Raw genomic sequence first — 21,202 nt, 5'->3', positions numbered from 1 at the left:
GGTTTTGTTGATTTGTGGGTGCTTCTATGAGTAAAGAAAAGTAACAGTTCTTTGAGACATCCCCTAAAATCTCTTTTTGCTCTCTGACAATGCCAGATTGTGCAGGAAGCTGCCTAGGGAGCTGTGTTCGAAAATGAAATTCCCACCTCCCCAAAAAATATGCACAGTGATTTTCTGAAACATGACTGCTTTTCACAACAAGTATCCACTGTTTGTTCATTTGCTTTCTAAATGTTCTCTTTCGACTGAAGGCACAAAACTGGTGGTTCAGGACCATAAGGGTAGAAGATCAGAAGAAAGTATATAGCATTTATTTAACACCTATCTGTAGTAGCACAATTTTAGCTGATAAGTGGGTAAGTGTTTACAGTTATTCCATAACTCTTACAAAAGAAGATAGAGCCATAAAATCACTTTAGAACACCCTTTCCCTGGCTTTGAAGGAACAGCAAAGTCTGCACAGTAGATGGTGGAGAAATTCTGATTCCCATAAAAGTCCACAGCCACTGAATGTACTTCCTATAAAAGTCCTTCTCAAATTACAGCCAATCAGGCAATTTGGTGGAGCCTGCGAGTTTCAACAGTGTCCAGGTTGTAAAACGTAGAAATGGACAACGTCTGTAGCAAAAGCAGCTGTCTAAAACTTCCCATAGTTTGCCATGTGAAAATTGTCTTCTCAAGTTTTAAAAGAAGAAATGGAAGGTTTGTTTCGTAGCACTGGCCTTAGTATGTTCCCCAGGGCCCAACTGTCCCCTACGTGCTGCCTTCCTAGGGAGGCTGTGGAGCCTCCAGCACTGGAAGTCTTTAAAAAACCAGGTTAGACAGAGGTGTCTGGAGTAATGTAGGCAGGTGCAGCTAAGCTTGCTGTTGGCCAAGGGAATGGCCCAGAGGTCAGTCACCTCAGAAGGTCTCACTCCCATCATTAGATTTCTAATATTATTAATAGCGTTCAGTAATAATTGTGCTAACAGACTTGTGCTTTTTCTGCAAACACTGGAGTACTTAAGTCAAGATCAGATATCTTTCAGAAGGAATGCTGTGCTTCAGGTATGCTGGGCTCCAAGAAGAGACAAGTGGGTAGATTTTTGCTCTGTGCTATGGAAGATGTCAAGCCAGGTGGTTGCAATTATCCCCAATAATTCTAAATTCATGGAATATGCCACAGTGGTTTTTTCTTCATTGTTTATCTACAGAGGTACTTAATATTGCCCAAAACCAGACATAATGGGGGGGGGGGGGGGAAATTCTTCACTCCACCCCCTTCTCACCCAGAAATATAGCATCTATGATTCTGCAAATTGCTGTGGTGGTGGTTTATTCACTCACATGGGAAATTACTGGGAGAATAAGGGCAGGATATGGTCTTCATGGTATTACCATCCCCAAATGCTCAGAAATTACGACCTCCATGCCAAAAAAATCCAATTGTTGAGAAATTATTGGTTCTCTTTATTTGTTTTTGCAGGGATTTGAACTTCTAGGGGTCACATCAACTTTTTTGTCAAAACCATGAAGTTCTGAGATTGTTTGACTCAGTCTGGTGGAGCTTTTCAAAAAGCAGCATTCTAGAGAGGGCAATGCTGCTGATAAATTAAAAAACAGGTTCTCTTCTTGCTGAGGGAAAAAGAGCATATTGTTGGGTGGTTTGGCTTTTTATAGGTGTGATACACTAAGAACTCAAAACTCCTCCCAAGCTCTGGGAATTTAACATCTCAAGGCATCAAACCCATGCAGAACCAGAAATTACTGTTGCTGTTACTTTGGTGATCTTTTACAATTAGACATTTTCCTGAGGTGTTTTGATGCTTTTGATCACTAGTATTGCACTGTTTATTTCTCTCCTTTTATTACTGTCAAGGCTAAAATAACATGTGGGGGGAAGTGCACTCAGAAAAGACAGATTCTAGTTTTATTCCCACGCCCACACTGCAAAATACAGCATACAATAAATTTGCGAGTGAATCTGGATTCATGACTTATATGGGCCATTAATATTTAACATATGCAGTACCTACTCTTTTGCAGGTTTGTCCATACCCTATTCTAATGTCCTGTAAACAGGCTCCAGATAATTTCTGACATCTCTGGAGCAGGAAACTGCTATGTATACAAAACTCAAACTGTGCTGAAGATGAGAAATGATGGCAGAAATAAGTGTTAGAGCCCTTTGATCCCCCCTTCTTCTCTGCAGCAGTAAATATATTCAGAAAGACAGCGCTGTAGATTTATAAATGTTAGCACTCTGAATGAAGTCAAACTAATTTATTCTATAAACTTCTCTGACATTATGAAAACTTTACAAAGAGATCATTGCATGTGAAGTATTAAAATACTATAATTTTAACTTAAACACACCACTCACCAGACATTTAAGTGCCTTTCTGTATATCTTCTGTGTTTAGAAGTGTTTTAAAAATAAGTAGGAACACCATAAAGATGGCAAAATAAATTATGCCTCTTGAAGTTTAGGAATAACACCAACATAAAATAAAATTGCATGAATCCATTTTTCATAGATCCAGACTCAAGAGGTAGACCCAAGCAGCTAGGAAGAAGTGAAGAAGGAGCTTGTTCTGAATGAATCAATGGTGACAAGGGAGCTAATGATGCCACTGGAAACATCTAACATGGTCGCAGATGGGTTGAGCATAGATATTTTGTGGGGCTGGCTTTGCCTCTCAGATGATAATCTAATGCGCCATTTGTTCTAGGGGAAAACTAATTTATTGCTGTCAATTCAGGACGTAACTAGTTGCAAAGCTGAGAGCGACTGAATGGGGTGCATGGGCATCTCATTGTCAGCACTGGACTGGACCATTTTTGAGATAAATGGCTTGAAGCTGTAAGTTACAGCACTTTGCCACACTGCTCCACTCTGAAAGGCATGCACTCAGCACCCCTGCCTGCAGAGGCAGATCGGCCTATACGGTAGTACAAACTGCAGTTGCATTTTCAGACCTTTTTCTCCACTTATGCTCCATGCTGAGAGCTGGAACAAAGGAAAAATCCCCAAAGGAGACAAAGCCTGGAGGCTGGACAAGTTCTTCATCACATCTGAGCAGATGAACACGTCTGTCAAGGAAGAGGATAAATAATGGGAGGAGGAGTGTTTTTCCTCCTGATGTGAAGTGCTCTCTTAGCAGCAATTGTAGGTACAGCTTTCATAGCATCTATAACAGGCTAGGAAAACCTTGATGCCTTAATTAGTTCAGAATGGTGCTCTGCGTTTCTTTGGCTGCAACAGACTCATAAGACCTTTGCTCTACTCTCTACGGTGATTTTCCATAGATTTTCAAATCCCGTCCTACTTTCTGGTTCTCATATGAGCACATGTGGCAGCAGCTGTCTGTGACTCTGAGGTAAAGGTCATACCTGACACCTACATTTTTCTGGCATTTGCCTGGGGGACCCGACCTCTCCTGGGTACTGGTCAGATGTTGGTTCTCACCACTTTCCAGTCCTAAAGGAAGTAATCCAGTGCAATCCTGAACAGCAATGTATATCTGCTTTATACAGTTTATGAATGTGCTTATGCAAATTTCAGCACCCAAGTTAGACTGCTGAAAGGTAGCTCAGATCTTTTTCTTCACAGCACCATCTAGTGCTATTTATGCAAGCCACAACTTTCTTTGACCTTGCCTTCTCTCACATAAATACACAATCACATATACATTTTAAAACAAATACAGAATGAACCCGAGTCCTTTCCAAAAAAAGTACTTGAATAAATACTGTTATTTTCCCTGGGGAAATAATAAGAGGGAAAATATCCCAGCAATAGATGTGCAGTGACTTATTGCACTCTAGAAACAATGCTGATGAAGAAAGATGTTACAGGAACCTGAACAAAGCAGGATAAAGTAAAGTAAAATAGCAAGTTGTTTGTTTAAAACTGCGTGTTTTCTCTGGACTAAGAAAGTGTTTGTGGTTAGGTGTGGGTTTGCTAAGATGGACTCCTTTGGCCTTAATATGCCTTGCCCACTTTTACTAACCTCAGACAAAGGCTTTTGCTTGACATCGTTAAAACATGTTTAACTTCACTGAATAATGAATGCTGAAGATAAAGATTGTCTTTGCCAATAACTCAACAACCACCATCAATTACAGTGTGAGTTCATACAGTAAATGTTCCCTGAGCCTCCATGATGATCATTGCCGCAAGAGCCAAAGACCCCAGAACCTCTCCCCCAAAACTTGATTTGCCCTTTGCTGTGGAAAACGAGAAAAGGGAAAGAAAGAGAAAAGGGAAAGAAAGAGAAAAGGGAAAGAAAGAGAAAAGGGAAAGAAAGAGAAAAGGGAAAGAAAGAGAAAAGGGAAAGAAAGAGAAAAGGGAAAGAAAGAGAAAAGGGAAAGAAAGAGAAAAGGGAAAGAAAGAGAAAAGGGAAAGAAAGAGAAAAGGGAAAGAGGAACATAGTCCAAAAAAGGGGGGGAAAAAGGGGGGAAAGGCAACCAAACAAGCAAAATGCTTCTTTAATTATATTTTTTAAAATCCTGATTATAAATAAATAATAAAACACTTTTCCAATCACCCTGAAAATTGCCAACATGTGGAGGAGGAAGCTATGACAGCAGCCAGAGGTTTGCCCAGGGATTTTTTACATGATCATCTTGTCCTGCTGCAATAAATTTTTACACAATCTTCTGGAGATCACAGTGGGAACCAGCTGCCCTCTAGACAAAGCAGAGACGTAGAGAGTCGTAGTGAATACCAGAACACTAGATACTTATAGGATTTAGATGTACAAATATTCCCTCCCCCCGCAAAAAATAATGTCTAATCTAGTCTCATATTCATTGATTGTAACTTTGTAATTTGACCTTGACAGCTTGTAAATTTTCAGGACACTATTCTTAAAAGCAATTCTGGCAGGTTATGCTTTCAAATCACTGGTTTCATGGTTGGACTTTATAGGGAAAGGTACATGTTTTAAATAGCTTTTGTGTAAAAATCCCACAGGGTATGCCAAAGGCAAACTAATGACCACTGGTGAAGCCACAAATGGAATTGGGTAATATATTGATAGAAGCAGTAAACAGTATTCGATTTTAACAGCAACTAGTATAGAATAACATGTCTAATTTAATTTATGAACCTAATTTAAATGTTGGAGAGACTTGACACAGAAAAACTGGTTGCTGTATTGTTTCTGTATTTTTATTTGCTGCCCATCAGAAAATGGGAAGGACATTATAGCGCTTGATGTTAATTTGTTCCTCTGCTTATGCTGTTGGCATTTCTTGCCTGCTTGTGGCATTTTTGCAAGTAATTCTAGGTGTTCTTAATCCTGATTCAAAGAAACAATTGATTTTCTTGTTATGATTTATTATCATCGATCAGTCTGCGAATAGCACATTCTTGCTTTTGGCACATTGTACAGCCACAGCTAAGGTTACCAACCTTTTGCTATTTCCCCCTGTAGGGAAGTAACTATGGCTCCAGAAGTGCAAATGCTCTTTCTTTGTGAGCAGGTCTGCCTGTGCAAGTAAATCCCAGTGAAGTCACTGGGATAATTCACGTGCACAAGGCTGTGCTGCCCAGGACTGTGACACTCGGGTATATCTCAGCTGGAAAGCCTCTTACTCCTCTTGTCTTTATGGCATACATTTTTAGAGACTTCCAAATTGTTTATATTAATGACCATGAAAGCTGAGGGTCTGAGCATGCCTGAAATGTAGTTTTAGTATAACCCTAAGATTAAGAAAATGTTTTTTATAATGAACAAACAAACAAACAGCTTTGGGTTTTGGGTATTTGAATGCTGACCTTATGAAGTATATTTAAAAGAAAGAAAGAAGCTTGCTGCTAAGTTCTTTGCACAAAATGAAATAAGCATTATTAACTTCTAGCTCTGTCTCATTTTCAGGTCGCTTAGGCCTGTCTTGTTTCACTTTTACTTTCACTAAATAAAAATTATCATTATATTGTTGTAAAACATAGCTAAAAGGGAAAGATTTCACTCTGGCAGCCACTGAAAGACAAAATGTACCATAAAACATATATATATACGCTCTAGAAGATACGGTTTACTAACTAATAAGAAAAATATTTCTGACCTTCACAAGGACAATTATATTTATGCTTTTTAACATTCCCTTGAATAGTATGGCTTTCACTTGACTTTTAGTATTAAACTTTTGCAAGAACTCTCCATTCCGTATGAGAGCAGACTTCCCCCTAGTCACCGAGGGTGAAATGGAGGATGGGTTTTACCCTCTGTGATCCCCCCAAACAGTGGATTAGTCAGGTTTTCTACTTGGTAACAGTGGCCCCTTCCTCCAGAACATTTGTTGGAATCACAAATGTGGGTCAGGACAGTGCTAATAAAGCAAGCAGCACCACAGCACAATCTCTGTTGCATTATTGGTGTGAAACATTTTTCGTAACAGGGCTCGTCTTGTGTGTGGCTGGATATCTGCAAAGCAAAGCATAGCAATGCATTGCAAAGCAATGCCACAGTGTTTCTGAGGTTTAGTAAAGTTGCTTTTAAAAAGAGATTTTCAGCAAAAGCTGGATTTGCTGAAATCAGAAATGGATGACCAACATCTTGATGGCTTTAATGATAGCAGGGTCTGGCACAGCAACAGGAATTCTCCTGCAAGGGTTAATTTGTGGAATCAGAGCTTCCTGAACAGCAACAAATAAAAAAAAAAATAGATTGGGGAAATGATTTTATAGCTTACCTATTTTTGCTTTCCAAACTGTACTTAACAAGAAAAGAAAGATGTCCGTTATTCACATTCTGGAAACAGGAACTTGTGACATTAAAAGTCTTTTACCTTCGCAAATTTATACTCTGTGAATGAGTATCCAACTAATGTTTCAAGTACACCGTCTGAGACAACACTTAAAACCACAGGTATTGCAGGCTTAGTAGCAGTGTAAAAAACAAAAGTCAATTTTTTTGTTTTTACACTGAATCATCGATAGCTAAATAGCTGAAAGTAGAAATTGTTTACGTGCAGAGAAAAAAATAGATTTGCAGTGGAAACTTTTTTGGCAAGTATGAGCCTAACAGTATTTGAAGTAGATGAGATATTGATCCCTAAAATAAATAAATAAATACGAATGCCCAAACCTTTTAAACTTCAAGTATCTGCAAAGTTAACAACCTCACTTTCAGAAAACTGATAAGAGAGTCCCCTTTCTATAAAATTGCCATGAAATAGGACTTCTCTTGCCTTTCTATTCTGAAGACAACAGCATGCCTGTATTTGCATGTGGCAAGAGGAAAAGTGCACAATCTCAAGAGTGAGAAACCTTGTGGTCCAGGCCAGTCCAATTTGATAAAACAAATATGTTAAAAAATTACAATCAGTGTCCAGACTGGCTATTAAAATACCAACAACAGCAAAAAATCCTAATATTCCAGCAGCAAACCTCATGCAGGTTTGGAGCTCCATCTTTTTCCTTAGGCTATTCCTGGGAACTGAATATTGTTAATTTGGTAGCATACAGTTGACCAGAGCCACAAAGAGATGTCTTAAGACTAATAGCAGGTCTAAACAGCGCTGCACACTCCCAGCTCTCCAGGTTTGAATCAGCTTCAGTCCACATAAACATGTCTCCAAGCCCTAAGCCAGTGTACCTTGCCTTTCAGCTGCACTTTTAATCTTACATGAAGTACCGCTTCCTCAGGTTGCGGGGCTCAAAAGAAGCTGTTATGTCCAGCTGCCCTAGCTCACAGGAGCAGCATTTTTATTAGCATTTTGTATTATTCCCTGGTAAGCTCCTACTGTTCATGCAGAGGCTACCCTGTGTGTAATAGCTCTGGTTACAGCTGAGCAATGATTTGAAATCAGGAGCAGCACTGATTTGAAACCCATGAGCTGACATTCCTGTAGGTCATAGCTGGCCCCAGCTCTGCAAGACAGAGTATCGCTTCCTACCTCCCGTGAAGGGCTTGGCAAACTCCAAGCACATCTGCAGAAATGTCTCCAGATATGTGCCAGTTTTCAGGTCCAAGTTGAGGGCTCAGATGAAACAAGAGAGAAATAGAAAGAAACTGCGTGTAAAGCTCAGTAATCTGAGAGGGTCGTATTGGGTAGCCGAGTCAAAAGGATAAATGAATCCTCCCACGTTTATTTCACTAAAAGACTGCAGGAGTATTTCAGCGTCAAGAACTGCAAGCACAGGATGGGAACTCTGCTCTTCGTGCATCGGCTCCTGTAAAGCCCTCTGCTGTCCAGCACCAGCAGTGCAATAGCACAAAATGTTCAGCCTGCCTTTCTGGCGGGGGAGCTCCTGCTGCAGCCTTGGCTCTCAGTTATTTTTCAGTGGTGTCAGGCAAAGCATCTCCTATCTCGTGAGTCACGTATGCTATCTGCCCAGCTTTCCCCAGGCTGGATCAGAAGTTCGGGTCCTGCTTGTTTGCTTTCTCATTTGCGAACATCAGGAGACCCACATATTTTTCAAGCTTTCCTCTAAAATGACACAAATTTCCTCTTCAAAAAAATTTCAGAAGTCTGAAAAAAATGTTATCTTTACAAGTGGGCTGAATACAAACACAAGGCATCACAAAACAGAAGATAAACTTTTAAGAGTTGGCTACACTGGGATATGATTTTGATACACATTTTGAATAAAACAGAGTATGTCACTAATTTATCTCCCAAAAGGGAAGAAGCTCACTTGTGGGTCATAAATTCTCCTTATAGCTTGACACTGAAAATGTTTATGGAAAGAAAACTTTGACTTATAAACAAGATTCACTGAATTGGGATTTTTTTTTATTATTATTATTTTGTGCCTGTGTGACAAAAGTAAATTTAGAACTGATGAAATTAGTCTATCTGTAACACATAACTTTTACAGAGATTAGGCTTTCCAGTTCATTTATTTAGTAAACCTGAACATAATATACTATGAAAGAGAAAGCAGCCTTGTATCTTAAAAATGTCATTTCTTCTAAAATAGAAGCTTAGCCCCAGCCTACACACAAGTACAAGATGTCACAGAAAGACAAGCAGTTATTATGAAGAAGTATATCTGCATGCAAATACAGTGCAGATTTTCTGGAAAGACAAGAATAACTCACATAAAATCCCTTTTAAAGATAAACCATCACTGCATTCCAGCTGGGGAGAAGGGTGGGGGAGGAGTGGGGGAGAGAGGTAAAGTCTGAACAACCTCTAAATCCTTCCTTGCAGCCTGCGGTCCACTCTTCCACCTCTTATGAGTATCTGGTATTGATTTCCCAGTCTTAATAGACCATTATGGATGAAGCACTGCTGCACTCTGACATGCTCATTGGTAGGAATGTGCAGTGGCTTGTGAACAGCTATTTGAAATTGTGCTACCAGATGGTTGCAGCTTTGCAAACCACCTGCCACAAGACTGAGCCATTCTGGCGCTGGTTGGAGCAGGAGCAGTAACTGCTGCAGCTCCAGCTTCCCCTTCTGACTGCATCAAGAGAGTGCGAGATTGCAGATAAAGATGGGAGGGTGGAGGACATGGAGCAGCGTCTCCAGTAGGGACATATCTTGGAATATCTGCAGTCTGTGCAACAAATATCTTACTGGACTTGGGGGGGGGGGGGGGGGAGAAGAAAGATCAGCTAGTGGGTCCAGATGAAGTTACAGCATGCCAATCCAATGACAGATATGCCAAAGCAGCATATGTCTCTAAAATCTGATTTATTAATAAAAACTCTCTCAAGTACAAAAATAAGTATAAAATCACTGACCCCACTGCATTCTATTCTCTGCATTTAGTGTATTCTTTACTGACCATATCTGCCTAATCTAAATTTCATTTATCTTATCTGTAGAATACAATAAATTATTTCTCTCAACATTCTGACTACATATAATTTATATTTCTCTATAATAATCCAGGAGTAATCAAAACATATTACTCTCTACCACTTTCCCCTTAAATCCCACATTAGTGACTTTCAGATTTAGCTTATCAATGGAATAGCAGTGTTTTGCCATATCCAGAGGCTTGGTTAAATTGTATGTGATAAATGTGTAAAAAATTGAATTTACACTTACAAACTTGAATAAAATAACATTCATAAGTGTGAGCTTAAAAGGTGCTACAGAGCCCTGTGAGGGTTCTGTGGCCAAGGTGAAAAATCCAGAGTTCACAATTACATGCTTTATGATCAGTAAAGTTAAGCAAGCAGTAAGGCACCTGACAAATCATGCCCTGAGGATACAAAAGCTTTCTTTTGACAGTTTTTTCCTTCAGCTTCAAAAATTGAAGTCTCTGTGTCTCAATTTCTGAAACGTGGTCTTCCCAGAAATACATTTTCCCAAAGAGAGAATTAAGCCAAACAAGCATTTCAGGTATTCTTCTTCAACAATCTTTTCTAAATACCTACAGTTTTTCTGTCATCAGCTCACTGTAAAGCAACCTGGAATGTCAACTCCAGACTTACTGTAGCCAGTAAGCCTCAAGGATAAGTTCATATTGAATTGTGAAAAATGAAATGAAAAACGAAAAATATCCATCCAAAAATGCATCAGAAGCCCTTCTTCAGCATATCAGTGCTACTGTGCGACAGATTGTGATTCACAGTGAGTGGGCTGGTAAAGAGTATATGTATGTAGATTAAAAAGTAGATTATATGAAAGAACAATAGGTGATCCAAAATGTGTAGCAAGTAGTGCGTTTTTTTATTTATTTTGTTTGCTTTTGGTTTTTTGTGGGGTTTTTTGTTTGGTTTTGGTTTTTTTTTTTTATGAGAGAATTAGAGGGATCTAAAAAAAAAAAAGAGAGATCTGACACAAAGTTTCAGTTTTCTTGAAGAGTTGGATTCTATCTCCCTGGCTTGTTACCTACATGTTGCTACAATGTATAATAATTTAATTAGGTGGTCACTTTACCAACACTACAACTCTGATTTATTTCAAAAGGTTTTTCCTTTGAGATGATGGTATTCAGCATCATATCCACTAGATGTCACTCAATAGTCATAATAATTCCCAGCATTGACATTAACAAAAAAACCCCCAAAACCCATAAAAAAAGCAAACTAATTCTATGTTGATTCATTTTTTTCTTCAAGCTCAGAATTACATTCTTTCAAAATTCCAGATAGTCACTGTTTAAAGTTAAGATGTGATGTCTGAAAGGTTGTCGTCATCACTTCAAAAATGATAACTTTAAGCTGGTATGCTGATCCCATTTAGAAGCCCTGGTTGCCATCTGGAAGTTACGTATTTCTTTAATAAGTCTATTTTTTTTTTAAGAAAAAAAAAAAGAGCATTTGGAGGGTGATAGACTTGATGCTAATAGGTAATTGTGCCTCTGGACCGTGAACACACTGCTCAACATTTTGATCTGCACAATGCCTAATGACACTGATCTTCAGTGAAGTTGTTTTCTAGCTTACACGTTCATGCCCTCTGGGTTTTTGCCATTAAGAGATGCTTTGAATCCACATCCCCCCAAAAACATCCACTTACCAGGATGGATGGAGTCTCTGTTATGCTGCTTGCAATGGTGTGTTTGTACCTGGCGATTCTCTAGCTCACGCTTCCAGGCATTTGTTCTCATATGGCTTTCAGGTACTGTAATCACATCACAATGCAGTTGGCTTTTCTTGGGAAGCTAAACAATGAAATTTTTTCTCTAGCCTTCAAATGATTTTGTTGGCTTTTTCCGTATTCCCTCTGGCTTCCAAACAGCCTTTTGAAAATATGGGTACTAAAACTGTTCCCAGTATTGTAACACTGGAAACATCGCATATGGGGAGAAAACGGTTTCACACACCCACTTGTTACTGTTTTATATTGGTTTCATTCAGAAAGAGGTCTATAACATTTTTACAATATATTTGGTTCTTAAATTATTTCAGGGATATCTTGCTGTCCCACCTTGCACTAGATTTGTCTTTTCCCTGATGTGACTAGTGTCCCTCATCAATTCATACGTTCAGTATATATTGGCAATTCAATTATTCCCCCAAATCCCAATGGAATCCTCTGTCTCTAAGGAAGCTGTAAACCTTTACCACCTCTTACCCTGATCACCAGCAACAGTGACCCTGATCACCAGCAACAGTGACATTTTCAAATATGTACTGCAGAGCCATGCAACAAATTCTGCTCAGCTCCATATTCAACCCTAGTGCTCAGAACAAGGAATGCTAAAAATATTTACTACTCAGTGCAAATTAATCCTTATGTGCAAATTAAACTCGCTATATAATTTACATAAAGAGCCTTTGTGAAAGGATGAGCTCACTGTTACTCCAGAATGGGCTGAAGTTCCATAAGAAAACAAACCCTTGCAGCTTCTGAAGAAAACCTCCTCCTACATTTGATAAGACATCCATAGGCTAACAACTCATTCCCTGGGAAGCTGCACCTCAAAGGCAGATGCTGTTGCTGTGGCTAGAGACACAGGTCACACATACAGGCCACAACCAGGTGGGCTCCACTGTACCAGAACTCTTCAAGCATACAATGAATGATACTTTGGGGCCAACTCACCTTATCTTTTAGCAAAAGACACTGGCTTACTCACAAACATCAAAGCCGAGTTGATCTTAGTTCTTCATAAAACTTGCAGTGGTTATAAGACCCACAGTCTCCCTTTTATTTCTTTCCCACAGGGTTAGAAGATGACATTTTAATCTCAATAGGTTTCTCTTTTCAAATGTGTTTAGAAGCCTTGATGGATCTAGACCCATACCATGAGATGGAGTCTAAAGCTATGAAATGTTCTGCATGATTTAAACAGGCCCCAAAATTACCTGTCCCTTCTCAAACTCTTTCCAAAGGCCAAATAGAGCTATAATTTTTTTTCATATTTATTATTTGTAATGACAGTCCTGCTGAATGGAGGTGGGCCATGTTCCTGTAGCAAATATAGAAGCTTATTTTCTACCATTTGTCTAGTGCTGTGTTGGAGAAACTCTTTTATGAGACCTGCTTCTAACCTCTGCTTTGCTATGGTCAGCTATAGAAATGGGCCAAGAGAGTCAAAGGTGTTTGTGTGGTCTTGTTTTTGGACAACATTAAATTCTTGCATTGATCTGAGGTTCCAAGAGCAAAGACTTTAGCCTCCTTAATCACGTAGAAAACAATCATAGAATAATAATTTTCATAACTGATTATTACAAGGGCAGGACAAAAAAGAAGGGAAAGCACATGGAAGTTACAGAATTAATTTTTTTTTTTTATCAGCCTCTGTTAATTCCTTTCTCTTTGCCACCAGAGTTCTAACAAAGTTTAACAAAACATGCTGTTTAGCAAATCTATCAGAGGGTGCTAACAAGGGAAATAACAGGCCTTTTGATGGCAAAGAAAAACAGATGCTGAAGTGAGCTGGAATTGTTGTTACTGCTGTTTCTGTTGTAGCTTGATCCTCTTTTCTCAAAGACAAAACAAGCTTGCAAAGGGCAGAAAATAAAAAGAACTATGGAGATTAAAAAAAAAATGCGGCTTCTGTTTCCGAGTCTGTCTCTCGCCATCAGAGAGTGGCAAGTCCCCAGCACAAGGTCTTACCTGTTGTGGTTGGATCTGACAAACCTCTACAAGTCTGGCTATTTCAAACTTTGCTGCAGCAGCCTTTGTGATCACAGGCTCTCTGACATGCTACAAAACAATCCTAGCTACCCAAGCCCAACTCTTGAATAAAAGCAAAAGGAGAGGAAGAAAAGAGAAGAAATACACAATACACTAGGAAACAGGAAAAAAAAAAGTGAGAACAGGACTTCAGGTCTCATAGTCTGGCACTGACTAGGATTTTGCTGAAGCCGATAGAGATGGTGATGACACATGGGTCCCTTTCAGCTACCCAGTGCAATAAGAACATGGTTCAAGAGGAGGATGGTGTCCTCCGTGGTGCTGGATTTCTGATGCAAGAGCTCACTGTCCTCTGGCACTCTCCAGAAGCACTGTTGCTTTCTGGACATGAAGAAGGGATGAGGGACAGAACAGTTTAAGCTTTCATTACTCTGGTTACTGTTTAAGTGAATGCCTAGCACACCGGGATAACTCCATTAATTTTTATCCACAAGCCAGTTATTTACCCACCTTGATATCACTACATTTGTTTAGCCCATTTTGACTGGACTAATTCACATTCACATTTGTTGACTTTCAGCTAATAGGTTGAACGGAACCATTTTTTGCTTTAGAAAGCTTAGAGCAGAAGTTCCCAAGGAAATACCTCCTGAGGCCACATGATATGACTACTGGAATTGCACATCATTTTAATCCAAACCACAGGACTGCACTTGCTATCAGGTGAAGGAATTTGGAAGGAAACAAGTGGGAGCTGAACTGCTCCACAGCTTTGTTTTTAAGTGAGGCATATTTTAAGTTACCTGGAGACTCCAAGCAAAACAGAGATTGTACAAACAAGTACAGAAATGGTTTCTCTTCTGCAGAGTTGATATGGTACAGAAGTAGGCATACAGTCAAGAAGCTCAAGGAGAAACAATCCAAGTTGTCCAAGGTCAATGAGCCATTTGATAGATTTCTGACTTCCACTTCAATGCTTTATCCATCCCATACTGATAGGAAATTAGTATTGAGAGCAATCCTACCATTCTTTGAAATAGTGGAGATTTGCTTTTGTAGTGGTTAATTCAATGCAGAATCTATTTTCTGAACAGCAGTAGATGTGTCATCTGGCTTACCTGGCTGATGTATTTGATCAGATACACACATTGTCCTAAGAAAGATATGGTACACATCTCAGCATGGCAGGGGAAATTACTGCACTTATAAGAAAAGTAGGCATATAACAAGGAAAGAGTAAAAACCAATTACTTTACTATAATTCCTTTGTCATTACTGTGCAAGGTTGGGAAGAACAATTGATGATGTGAAAGTTAGCATGTAAAAATAATTATCGAATGAGTCCAAGTCCAAGATGAAGGCAATAACTGAGTGAAAACTCTTTCCAGTGAAGCAGCTGTTAATTGTGCTCATCAGTGCAGTGAATGTAGAGGAAAATAAAATGAACTCCTGACCGACTGCTCTTTGGAGAATTTTTTTCTTCTAGTCGCATTCACTGTGCCAGTTCTGGGTGCCTGCACTGAAATGGCACGCTTGTTGCAGGCTCCGAGCCATTAATACTGTCACTACTTTTTGGACCTGCATAAGCTTTTCAACGCTTGTTCTCCACAGGATTTATGATAACGGAAAAAAATCCAGCACCAAGACATAAGCCCCCTGTCTCTTGAAAGTAATGCCTAATGCCTTCCCTGTGAGCACAGAGAGTGCTCCAGGGGCTGAGACCAACACAGCTCAGAGAGTCTCTGGGCTGGTGCCAAAGGAAATAACTCAGCCTCCTACTCTCGCCTGTCTCTATTCAAAGTGGAGACAGTACAGAAGAAACACATACAGCTAGTTTAAGAAGTGTTCAGAGAGAATTAGATTTTGTGGTAAACCCCATTACCCAGATGCTATTATCCTTTTCTTCAAAAAAGGATTTCCCCTTAGCAATATTCCTCTATTGCTGTTCCTAGCGTGTTGTTCCTTTGCAAAGGTTTTCTTCCTTTCTTTCTTCTCCCTCCCCCCCCTCCCTTTTTTTAATTTCTCTTTAATCTTCCTGGAACAAGGACTTCATAATCTTTTCCTAATCATATCAAGATTGGCCTTGTTTCCCTTATAAACAGCACAGATGTGAAGACATCCAAATTGAGAATAAGAGAATCTGAAACCATGTTATGTCTTCAGTGATTGCTAAAAACCTTCCCTCAAGACAAGACTCAGCTGCCATCACCAGGGGACCCTGAAAGCTCACACCTGAATTCAACCAGGATGCTCCCTGTGCAGCATATGAGATCCACACATCCCAACTCTCCTGACCAGGTAAAAGCACCAGGCACGCTCAAGCAAGCTATCCACAGGTAGTCTATAAACTGTCCAAGGAGACCAAAGGGGGAAGGCATTGCATTAAATACTTGCAGATGCAGTTGTTCAGGTCACCTTTATTTTTTCCCCCACCTCCAGAGCAGTGCGCACAGCCACTCTGTGTGAAATAAGTATTTGACAATGGAAAGTATCTCAGACCAGAGAGACAGCTTAAAATGTGCTTAGCTCAGGTAGCTATTGCTAATCTTAAAGGCTATGCAAGCGACGAATCAAATTTCCATTTGTTTTTCCTGAAGTCAGAGAAAAGAAATCACAAGACTCAAACATACAACTGCTTTTAAAAGCTTTACATAAGAGAAAGGGAGTCAGCCTCTAAATAAAGTCAAAGCCCTACAACAGTTACATGAAAGGGACTAGAGTGTTCTCAAAACCTGAACCGGCTTCTTAAGAACTGCAAAATTGATTATAAAGGAGATCCTGTCAAAAGGACAAATGTATGAAAGGTAAGACTTTCTTTTGAAAGGCAACAGGTTGGCAACTACAAAGGAGCTTTTAAGGAGCACTCTGAAACTCTTACACCACTGAGCTTTGTACAAGGGCAACAGAGATTCACACAATAGGGTGCACTTGAGGCTAACTGAAGTATTCAAACGACAGTTTTAAAATTCAGATTTACAGATGATTTCATTAGCTGCTCACTGAGCAAGGTATACAGTAGATTTTAAAAGGCTAACTGTACTAGAACTACAAAAGAAAATCTCTTAATGCTTCTTTTGGTTATAGAATCATAGAATAGTTTGGGTTGGAAGAAACCTTTAAAGGTCATCTAGTCCAACCCTCCTGCAATGAGCAGGGACATGGTTAGGCAAATGTGTATCTTTTCCATACTCTGCATCTCTGCAGCAATAAGTGGTAAGGGTAATTAAGTAGTAGTTAGAAAACTGCTGAGTGTTGCATGTCCTTAATGTGCTTTAAGGAAATTCTAGCATTACAGATGCATGGCATTCCTATTACTTGATAATTGCATTTTAAAGTTTGGCATTTTAATTATGCTAATATGCATGGGGTCATATTTTAAATTTAGTACCTTATTTTATGTACCAAGTGCTGTAAGTCCTTTCTCCTAGATTAGTAAAATTTCATGGAAATCTGGACCGTAATATCCCATCACTTTATCCTCATATTCTAATTAAATGCTGACATTGTTTAAATGAGTTAAATCGAGTATGTTGTTTTTGTGTGTGTTTTGCCAATTCAAAACAAATTTAAATTAAGAGCCATTATGAGAGTTTCATGCTCCTTCTGGCATGTTGCATTATTATATCATAATAGATGTAATTTAGAAGATTATGTCACTCCCTAATTCATTCTCCCAGTTGTTTAGGAGACAAGTTTGAGCTCATCAATTCGGGTTGAATATTTTGTTTCCTGCCTTAGCTATGCAAGTAACAAAGCAACTCGTAGCGAGTCACTTCTGAAATCTGAACAAGGACAACTGCAAGATGCTGTGGGAGGGCCTGTATTTTTAAAAGGGACTGCTGGTCTAAACACCAATTCACTTTTTGAAACACCTGCCTTAAGACACATGTAAACAAGCCTCATTTTCAGAATAGAGGTGCTTCACATTTTCTAGAAAACCACAGTCCTCTGAGGTTTCTCAAGTCCAGCAGCAAAAAACATTATCTGTTTTGAAAGCTTAGGCTAAAAAGTAATTAAAACAGAAATTCCCAGAACTCATTATCCTCCTTAAAATGGCTTACCTACTTACAAGCACTGACTCTAGGCTGTACTCTACTATCTACATATAAAGTCTGTCTATAACCTATGGCTGAAAAAATAAATAGGGACAATCAGTTGTACCCTGTCTATTTTAATTTTGTAATTGCATCAAAACAGATGAACGGATGTGCATTAAATGTGATTTGGCTACAAGACTATGGCACCACTCCAGTGACTCAGGAACCTTCAAAGGAGAGAGGAAGTGCAAGAGAAGGGGAACTTACTCTCCAATATTAATGGGAGAAAAGCAAAATACTATAAATCTGAGATAGTTTCAATAACACCAAAAAAATTGATTAAGCCATCTAGGCAGGAAGGAGTTGAGAGAAATTAAATGAAAGTACAAGGGAAAAGTGACTAAAAAGGGAGGACAGTGAAAATCAGAAAACATTCTGAATAGCAAAAATAGCATCCACAACAAATGAAATAGAATAGTAGATTTTGATGTTTCAGGTACATTTTTACAAACTGATCATCAGCTCCCAAGACCATTTAGCATCTGAAACATTATAGTGTATATGAGATTCTATTAGGATGATTAAGAGATCCCATTGTTTCTTAGAACAGTTTGTATTTATTTACCTGTAACTTTTGTTTCTCTAAATGTTTACTCTTGCTTTTGTTTCGGCAACTAAGCACCACACAGCCACTCATTTACTCCCTCCCAGTGGGATGGGGGAGAGAATCAGAAGAGTAAAAGTGAGAAAAACTCGTGGGTTGAGATAAAGACAGTTTAACAGGGAAAGCAAAAGCCATGCATGCAAGCAAAGCAAAGCAAGGAATTCATTCACTACCTCCCATTGGCAGGCAGGTGTTCAGCCATCTCCAGGAAAGCAGGGCTCCATCACACGTAACAGTTACTTGGGAAGACAAAGCGCCATAACCCCAAATGTCCCTCCCTTCCTTCTTCCCCCAGCTTTATATGCTGAGCATGACATCATACAGTGTGGGATATCCCTTTGGTCAGTTGGGGTCAGCTGTCTCAGCTGCGTCCCCTCCCCGCTTCTTGTGCGCCCCCAGCTTGCTCGCTGGTGGGGTGGGGTGAGGAGCAGAAAAGGCCTTGACTCTGTGTAAGTACTGTTCAGCAATAACTAAAACATCCCTGTGTTATCAACACTGTTTTCAGCACAAATCCAAACCATAGCCCCGTACTAGCTACTATGAAGAAAATTACTCCAGCCAAAACCAGCACAGTTGGTAAGGTTACATAGCATTAGAGGAACACAGTGAATAAAGGTAAAACTAAGAGGGTGCACTACCAGCAGGTAGACTTGAGATGAAAATGCAGTCCAGCACAGCCATAGCTTCCAGTCCCACACATATCTTAGAAGGTGGGAAACATAACCGGCGGTCTACAAAGTGTTGCTGTAGGGACTAACGTCCTTGGTTTTGAGGGGAAATGAGACAGTGAAGAATAGAAAAGGAGAAGACAGCAGAAAGACACCTGATGGCTATGATTAAATCAAAGCAAAGTCCCTAAGGGGAGATGCTGGCATGTATACAAATAGGCTAGAAAACACCTGCTTCATGAATGCGCTTGAAAGGTATCACACCTGATAACCTACTGTGCTTCCTCTCCAGTAATCAAAAGATAATCACTATGCTCCCGACATGATTAGGATTATTTTTAAATTCTATTTGCAATTGCTTGTCTACAAGAAGAATGTTTAATCAAATTAAGGCAAATCAACTGCTGGCATCAAGTCAATGCCTGCATTCCACTATAATCTCTTATTTTCTGATCCTTTTTACTGACCTGAGCTATGTTTCTGAAAGTAGAGGAACCAAGGGAAAAAACCAAAAATTTCAAAGTGTCCACTATTATGACACTTTGAATTTCCACATGCACAGGATCTCAGCTATGCCTTACTCAGTAATTTGCCCTCTGCCCAGCAAAAGAGCTGAAAAGAGGAACCCATAGCCTCCCCCAAACCTCAAAAAGTACAACAATGATTTCTGAACCACTTTCTTGTTTCTGAAAAGTATCTGACTCCAAACATTTGAATCATTACAAGGTTACCTTTGAGTTTAGGGCATTTTTCCTGTTCTCCACACTACCAAAAATCTGCAGTGCCTCCAAGCATGACTCTCTAAATAGCTTCCTCCTGCCATCTCAGCATTTAATAGGGGTGGGGAGACTGCAGAACCAGCAATGATTGGGCATCTTGATCACATGATTTCTCACCAAAAACCTTAAGGAGGAGAACTGGGAATAGGAACATTTAGGGGCATAAAGTCATTTTACTTTTCCTCACCACAATGAAGAAATTGCAACCAAAGTTGCAGTGCTTTTATAGAGACAGAGCTGAGATTTGCCTTCCACCTGACAACCTGGTAAGCCAGAGAAAGGTCTTCCTAGCACAGAACAGAGCCATTCACCTCCTGCCTGCTCTGAATAAGGCGACATTGGCATCTGATTTCCTGAAAGAGGTGTCAGCTCTGCTCCCATTATGGCAAATCACTCTGGACTGTCAAGAGACTTGCACTATCTGGCTTCAAAACCAATTAATCCTAGTGACCAGCTTTTACCTGTTAGCCTTTTCCCACTAGGCGACAGCCAGTTCAAAGCCAGACCATACTATGTCCTTGTGAAAAAGATTGCATATACTTGTACAATTAATGCATGCCAGGCAGGGACAAAGTGGAACAAATTGAAATTCCCAAAGTACTCAATTCTAGCATTTCCTAGTGTTTTAATATTTGGCAGACATCTTTAACCAGTATGCGATGGTAAACGTTACAAATGGTACGTTAGAAATATCTGCATCCTAAGCTCCTGGGAGAATGCAGTTTGAACTGCACTGATGGCTGCCATTTGTGCAGGGGGTCTAAGCTCCCCGTCACTTGTGGGCTTACCTTATCCCTGCAGATACAAAGAGTGTGCCTCTACACATTAATGAAGGCAAGAGGTGCATTACTTGTCGCATGACCCTACTGGGGCTATAAAAAACTTCCTATGCTTTCCATCTCTTACATAGCCGCACCAGGGCCAGCTGTTCTGTGGCCTTCTGTGAGGCAAGTTGAAATTGTATTCTATTTCAGACTCCATAAGCAGTGAAACAGTCTAGTTTGTTATGTCTGTGCGTACCAACATTCATGTATCTTGCCTAATGCAGCTATTAAATTAAAAGATCCTACTAGTTCTAATTGGTCTTCCTGAGTCAAAGTGTTTTATCCGTTCCTCTTTAGGTAAAGCTCCATAGAGAGTCTATTTATAAATGTTATCAACACGTGGTTAATGCTTTTGACCTTTGATGGTAAGCGATTCTAATGGTTGTGTAACACAGCAGCAACATTTTTTGTTACCATTCTGGATGTTCCTGTTTGGGAACAGTCTGATGGCCTCTATTTCCCTCTCTCTCTTTTTTTTTTTGAGGTCTGCCAAATAAAAGGAATTATTTGCTCAGAGTGCAGACCAACTGAGTTTTGCAGCAGCTCATGAGCAATAATCCACAGAACAGCCCACATGTCAGCTTCTGAGAAAGACATTGACATCCACCCCATCAAAACGGACAGTCCTTGTGCCAAGCTTTTTACCGTACCAGAGCCAAAATGAACATGAGGAGAGGAGGTACCTGCACTTGTGTTCATAGGATAAACTATATGCAGTTGCAGCTTCCTCATATGAGCGATGCAGTTACCT

The 21,202-nt window shown here is 39.7% G+C and overlaps 1 long non-coding RNA gene across 1 annotated transcript; it reads right to left on the bottom strand.

The window, feature by feature from the left end:
- Positions 1-4,509: 4,509 nt before the first annotated feature.
- On the bottom strand, positions 4,510-19,653 carry LOC148055677 (uncharacterized). The gene is made up of 4 exons (XR_015704411.1): positions 19,580-19,653; positions 11,413-11,517; positions 6,212-6,413; positions 4,510-4,671 (listed from the first exon to the last, which is right to left on the bottom strand). It is a non-coding gene; the product is annotated as an uncharacterized LOC148055677 (long non-coding RNA).
- Positions 19,654-21,202: the final 1,549 nt, after the last annotated feature.

This window comes from Nipponia nippon, unplaced genomic scaffold, assembly GCF_047370975.1.
Source record: "Nipponia nippon isolate SJK-2023a ecotype South Korea unplaced genomic scaffold, ASM4737097v1 scaffold_2, whole genome shotgun sequence".
Classification (NCBI taxonomy): domain Eukaryota; kingdom Metazoa; phylum Chordata; class Aves; order Pelecaniformes; family Threskiornithidae; genus Nipponia; species Nipponia nippon.
Note: the sequence above shows the minus strand (reverse complement) of the source record. Positions and strands in the feature narration are given on the sequence as shown.